General features: G+C 45.8%; 1 long non-coding RNA gene across 1 annotated transcript in view; it reads left to right on the top strand.

Moving 5' to 3' along the window:
• LOC109311757 overlaps nt 1-7,175 on the top strand; it is an 80,010-nt gene that overhangs the window by 19,380 nt on the left and 53,455 nt on the right. The window contains exon 2 of the long non-coding RNA XR_002101601.1: nt 869-946. This is a non-coding gene — a long non-coding RNA (uncharacterized LOC109311757). The remainder of the gene's footprint in view (nt 1-868; nt 947-7,175) is intronic.

Below are 7,175 nucleotides of genomic sequence, written 5' to 3' on the forward strand. Positions count from 1 at the left end.
ACCTTTTTTATGAGGGAGGAAGCAGCTTTTATGTTTCACTCTTCCGTATAGGGTAGTACCAATCCAAAGCATACCAGAGTGCATATACTATGATGCCTCCTGTCTGAAATAAGATGGAAACCTTGCTTTGCTTATACTTCAAGCCACTGATACTGGTTTATGTACATATTTTGAAGCTTGAGTTCTCTCATAAACATAAAACTGCCAACCTGGACCCACATGCGCTTTTGGTGATTTAGTTGTTTGTTCCAGGTGTCTTTGTTTGCTGGATAATCTCAGGAATAGAATAGTACCAGAGTCTTTCCCTTTCAGTTTTGTAGGGCCACAGTAACAGGGATAATGATGAGGTCCATAGTTCCTAGAGTTAGCCACTTTATCTGAGTCCCACATTATTCATTCTTGATACCAGGAAGGAAACATATGCAAAAGCCATGTTTTTCTGCCAGTACCCCCAGAGCTGATATTTGGAACAAAGTACTCACAGATGACCTAATATGCTGCTGTGATCTGAAGAGAATTTGTGTTCTTGAGGTTTAAATCATTTTTAACAACAACGTGCAATAGGCAGCTCTTTTCATTCTAACTTCTAAAAGTCTCTAGAGGCTTCTGGATTCTCTCTGTGTGAAAATATTCTAGAAGTTGTTGCCAGGCATATTATAATACAGAAATATAAGCTTAGTAACTACTAACTAAAGCTTAACAACATAATGTATTGTTATTAAGCTATGTGTGCTTATCACATTTATTGCAATTGTATTAGATGCCCTGCAGTCATGAATTAACTGGGGTATATACATTTTTAGTTAGATGCATCATTTTAATGGCACACTGTTTAACATTTTCTTTTACTATTGAATTCTCTTTACAGATGGGAAAAATACATTAACAAGTATTAAACACTTTCTGGCTTGGCACTCGTGTTGTGCAGCTACATTTTCCATCCAATGTAAGTAAAGTAGTTCAGAATAACAGTATGAATGATTTGGTTCATAAATAAATATGGAGGAATGATTCAAAAAATATTTGTGTACTGGTATAGCTATTATTCATCATAAATTACACAATGTTATCATGTTACCTTTGCCTTACAGAGCAGAAATCTATGTAGAAGGCATCAAGTATAAGTGTGTTGTATGAACTGTATAATTTCTTTTCCTCCTCTTTGGCAATCTAATTATAAATATGAAAGCCTCAAAATAGAATTCCCTTATAATACCTTTCTGTAGTAGAATAAGAAAGACATCTGAGAATCTATGACTTTCACTATCTTTATACCCTTGTGACACCTGTAATCATTGCCTTCCTGCCATCAATAAGTCTTGTGCCAGAGTAGTATGAATAGCTATAGTGGGAGACACTGTCTTTGTCCAAAGTACAAAGGCCTAGTTGAGTTACTGAATGAATTCCAGAAATAGTTAATCCCTGGTGAACTGCTGCTACAGCAAATAGCATGAGAGATAGAGCAGTAACACTTGATCTTAAGAAAGAGAATCATAAAGACAGAGATGAGTTGAAATAGCTTCATCAAAGATAAAAATTATTGCTGTCTGTAACAATGAAAGGGAAGAAGGGCACTACATTTTGTCATAGATAGAGTAACAGAACATGGTAACAACTTGATCAAGATCAAGTTAACTATTAAAGACAAAAATGACTCGAACTAGGGAAAACATACTGTGGTAGGGCACTCTTGGTGCCTGCCACTTTAAGAGCAGAGCCAAGCAGGTGCTTGATTGCAGCGGCCATTTTAGACCTGTGGCCGCCTATACAAAGAGAGCAGTTTGCTGCTGGCAGGCCAGGCAGTAACATCACCTGGCTGCAAGGCTGCATGCAACATCCTAGAGGTAAGGGCAGGAGCTACAGGGGATGGTTTGGAGGCTCCTGGTCCTGGGCATGACCTAAAACTGTACCTTGCTGGGAGTGGGAGCCCCCAGGAAATGCCAGGCCAGTTACCACCCTGGTGAAAGGTGGGTAGGGGTGCCTTAACCCCAGCCCTCACCTTTGGGTGGATCATTTATCATTGGAGGTAGTTGGGGGCCAGCCATGGCTGCAGTCACCGTAGCCCTGTGGTGTGCAAGTCCCTGAGGAGTGAGCGTGGGGGTCAGGCATGGCTGCAGCCACCTGAGCCCACTGGAGAGGGAAGCCCCATGGTCCCAGTGAGGGGGGTGGGTCTGGAGTGCCAGTGAGGGTGCAGAGATATGTAGCCCCAGTGAGGGGGGACCTCAGTGGGGCGGTGGTATGAGATGTGGAGCCCCAGCGAGGGGGTGGCCCCAGTGAGGGGGAGGAGATGAGGAGTCCCAGTGAGGGGAAAACCAGAGGTCTGGGAGCCCAGTATGTCTGAATGTATAGAGTTGCCCCAGAAGGGGCCAGGACAAGCTTAGATCCAGTCAGGTAATTGTCTGGCCACTACCCCAGTGAGGGTCACAGGAGAGGCCCAGAAGATGGTTTGTCTGCCACCCAAGGTATGAGCTAGCTAAAGCCTAAGGCCTAAGGGGCCAGCTCAAAGAGGGAGCAAGACAGTATAAGTTGTCGATGTGTGAAAGAGACCCTGTAAGAGGGGGTGGAGTGTGTGAGGCCCTAGTGAGAGAAGGGTGGTATGAATGTGTGCGTGTCTGTGGCCTGACAATGAGGACTAAGCTTGGTCCAGCTGTAGGCTGGGAGTAGTGTGTTATTTGGATGCCATCTGTGAGGCTTGGGCTGCAGTGTAGGGAAGGAACAGAGCCACAGATAGTGTCCTCTGGCACTAGGGCAAGAAATGGGCAGCCTCCTGCCTTAATTAACAACTTAATTAATTGCAATAAGGCATGGCAGGAGAGACAGGTGAGTGGCGTGCCCAGAGGCAAGTGGAGAAACCAGCACTGTGGCTGGTCAGGGAGTTCCCACTTTGCCACACATACAAAGAAGGTAAGACATAACTAACAACATCCACATAGAAGTAAAACAAAGTTAAGAAAGTGTAGCTAATCAATTTAGCTGTTGGCTGGTTATGGACAAATGTCTTGAAAGTGATAAAGGAAAAGGACACTTCACTGGATGTCTGATATCAGAGTAAATTTGGAAACTGAATAGTTAGTGAAGAAGTGCACTAGAAAACTCAAATAGTAAGACATCCCTCAGAGTTGTGTCAGTAAGTGTAATGCAGTGGTTGGTGCTGAGATTTTTAAATCCTATGTGGGAACAAATGTTCTTTTGCAGAACTCAAGTGTCAGCATTCAGCACAGTTTCATACAACCTTGTTAGTTGAATACACATCCTTTTCTGCCCTCTTCTTGTGCCCTGGGTAATGAGTTCGAGAGTTAGAGGGTCCTGGCATGCATCTAAAGAATTGAATGCCATGGTTTACCAGGTGCCACAGTCCAAGCCCATCAATCTATAAAAAGCACAATGCTGCAAACAACTCTTTCTAGAAATCCAGCCTTGTGATTCTTCATTCATAATATGTATATTTTTAATAATGAATGTATTTGTGGTGGAACCTAAGTAGCTCTGTAATTAAAATGAATGACAAGGCATTTAAAAGATGAGCTGTCTACTAAACTCAGGCTTTCACAAATGCCCATCTCATCCCTCTGACCACTGTCTTGATGAAGTGATCCTGGGTCATTCATGAAGGAATGTACACCACAGACAGCAGTCCCTACAACTTAAATACACATGCAGACTTGAGTGCTTTTTCTCTTTTATAATATCATAAAGCCATAGAAAGTTATGGTTGGATCCTCAAGAGGTCATCTAGTCCAACCCCCTACTCAAAGCAGGACCATTCCCAACGATATCATCCCATACAAGGCTTTGTCTACCCAGGTCTTCAAAACCTCCAAAGATGGAGATTCCACAACATCTGTGGCCTGTTCCAGTGTTTTACTACTCTCCTAGTGAGAGTTTTTCCTAATATTTAACCTAAACTTCCCTTGCTGCAATCTGAGATCATTGGTCCTTGTTCTTATCTGCCCCCACTGAGAACAGTCTAGCTCCATCTTCTTTGGAACTAAACTTCAGATAGTTGAAGGTTGCTATTAAATCTCCTCTCAGTTTTCTCTTCAGACTAAACGAGCCCAGTTGATGGCTAGAAAATAGTATTTAGAGGTTTGTTCTTGGGAATGAGCTTATAGGTAATATATATATGCATTAGAACAATAGTCCAGGATGGCAGCAGGGGTTAATTGATTGCTAAAGGCCTGGTCACACAGTCACAAAGTTCTCACAGACTTTAAGGCAGATAGGGTGTGTAACACAAGAAGGCCAATGGATATACACATAGCCTGGGAAATTGTGGGCTTATACCACACTGTTCTATAACATGAAATAAGGTGACACCAGCTCACAAGGCCCAAGAGAGTGCGGGGCCTGAGGTTCTGGTTTTGGGGAAACAGACTAAATTAGGGACAAGACCTGGAAAGCTCAAATTAGGATGTGTGCATGTGATGGGCTTGTGAAACAAAGGAATATGCTGACAGAACAGAACATGGACGGTATATGACCACAGAGATGTCCCGGAGCTGGGGAGCCAAGCTCACGGTGTCACAGTGGGGCGGCCGGGTGGTGGCGGATTGGACACGGGACAGGCGGGAGTTTCAGCAAGGGAGTCTGAGTGGCACGGAAGCGTAACAGTTTCAAATAAGAAGGTTTATTTACTCATGCTTTTAAGCGGAGGCGCAGTGCTGCTTTCTTCAGGTACAGTTGCAGAATGAATACGAACAATTAACAAACAAAGGGGTCTGTTGGCCCACGAGTTTCACCGACAGGGCGAGCCTGTCGGATAAGTCCCAGGGCTGGTCAACAGCTCATAAATGGAAGTAAGCAAACAACAAAACATAAACGGTAACATGCTGCACACGGTGAGTCGCGTGACGCCAGTCCCGTAGGACAACAACGAGAAGCGGTGGTATCGGAAGCCGAGGTCAAAACCAGGTGAGTCGAGCCGAGGTTGCAACCAAAGTCCAATGGGTGATCCAGAATCGTAGTCGATAGTCAGTGCCAAGGTAAGTCGGAAGCCAGGTAAGTAGAGTCAAAGCCGTAATACAACAACACAAGCAGCATGAAACGCCAAGCAAAGGAGGAGATCGATAGGCCCTAAAGCCTGACTGAGAGACAGTCCCTGAAGCACCAGCCTCTGTCTCCTGCTAACGCGATCTCCCCCTGAGGGGGGGGCGCACTGAACTTTTATATGAATTTAGTGGCCAATCAGAATGCTCTCCGCAGAGAAATTTCTAGCCAGATTACCTCATGTCAGGTTCTGACTGAGCATGCTCTCAGTCAGAAGCTGACACAATCTGAGCATGCATCTGTGGGGAAAGTAGGTCAACAATGATTGACAGGTCCACAGGTTACCCAGGGGGCAAGGGCTGGGTGAGCCTTGGAACTTTCCACTCACAGAGTCCAATATGCATGTCAGTCTCAATCTTCTGTGCTGGCAGCACATACCTAAAATTTTGCTGTGACAAGAGAGACCAGTTAGTGATAGCCATAGAGGAAGAGTCATCAGGAGGGAGAGAGAATACAAAGGCAGACCATAAAGCTATAAAGGGTCTCCATCCCTGAGAGGGGAACCCAAGACACAGGACAGGGAGCATACCATCAGTCTATCTCATCCACCCCATGGGGGGAGGAGGTGGCAGGGGGGTTGACCTCTGACCTTCAGGTTGCAGACATAAATGGGAGTAAGCAAACAACAAAACGTAAACTGTAACATGCTGCACACGGTGAACCTCAGAGTGAAGTTCATGTCTTGGCCAGATGTATCTTGACTCTGATGACAGCCCTAGGATTGGTAGTTATAGAATTGCTTGTATTATTCTTTTCTGTCATCACTGCATATCAGTAAATTTTCCTATTATTGAATGGTAAGGTATTGGTTGGTTTGAGGGTTTGGGGTCCTCCCAGAACAAGGCATCTGGGTCCTAAATACAGTGCCAACACAATTCCCTCAGCCTCTCCTCATAAGTTATGTGCTTCAGGCCCCTACCCATTTTGCTGCCCTCTACTGGACTCCCTCCAATTTGCCCACATCCTTTCTGTACTGGGGGGCCCAAAACTGGACAGAGTACTCCAGATGTGGCTTTGTCAGTGCTGAATAGAAGGGAATAATCACTTCCCTCAATCTTTTGGTGACCCTCCTACTAATACAGCCCAGTATGCCATTAGCCTTATTGGCAACAAGGGTACACTGTTGGCTTATATCCAACTTATTGTCCACTGTAACCCCCAGATCCTTTTCTGCAGAGCTGCTGCTAAGGCAGTTGGTCCTCAGTTTGTACTAGTGTGTGGGATTGTTTCGTCCTAGGTGCAGGACTTTGTACTTCTCCTTATTGAAATACATGAGATTTCTTTTGATCCAATTCTCCAATTTGTCTAGGTTTCTCAAAATCTTAGCCCTACCCCCCAGGATAGCTACATCACCCAGCTTTGTTTCATTCACAAACATGCTGAGGGTGCATTCCACCTTTTTTCTAGATCATTGATGAAAATATTGAACAAAACTGGCCCCAGGACTTGGGTACTCCACCTGCCAACTGGACATAAAGCCATTGATTACTACCCTTTAAGTCTGATGATCATCCAGGTTTCTATCCACCTTACAGTCCATTCATCCAACCAACCCATACTTCAGGGGTGGGCAAAACAGCCTGCAGGACAGAGCTGGCCTACCACCTGATTGGATCCAGCCTGTGAGGCGGTGCTTGCCAATTGGTTGGATTCATCTGTGGCTGCCTCCATTTTACTCTGTGTGGGGTCAATCCCCACTTGCTTCCACCCAGAGCAGCCTGCGCTATGCTCTTGACCACACCCACTGGCCCCAGCTGCAGCCATTGAATGGAAGGTGGCTGACTGGATGGAAGGCAGCGAGGAGCTGGAGCTGAATCCCTGCCTGCTGGGGCAGGAGCCACCCAAATGCAGCTTCCCCTCCAGCCTGGAGTGTCACAGCAGGGGCAGAAGGAGGAGGAGCCTCTGAAGATGCTGGGAGCTGAGCAGTATCCACACAGCCCGATTCAGGGTGCCACAGGGCAACTGTGAGCCATATGGGGAAGGTGTGGTATGCATCCATACCTGCATCTTCATTTTCACTGCCCATGAGAGCTCTGCTGCACATGCCCCTGCTCCTCCCCTTCCCCCACCCCTGGCTGGCTCCTGAGGCCTAGTGTGCAGGCTGCCTTCACACACAGGTGCACAACCCC

The sequence above is a fragment of the Crocodylus porosus genome, unplaced genomic scaffold, assembly GCF_001723895.1.
Source record: "Crocodylus porosus isolate Cpor-Errol unplaced genomic scaffold, CroPor_comp1, whole genome shotgun sequence".
Taxonomy (NCBI): domain Eukaryota; kingdom Metazoa; phylum Chordata; order Crocodylia; family Crocodylidae; genus Crocodylus; species Crocodylus porosus.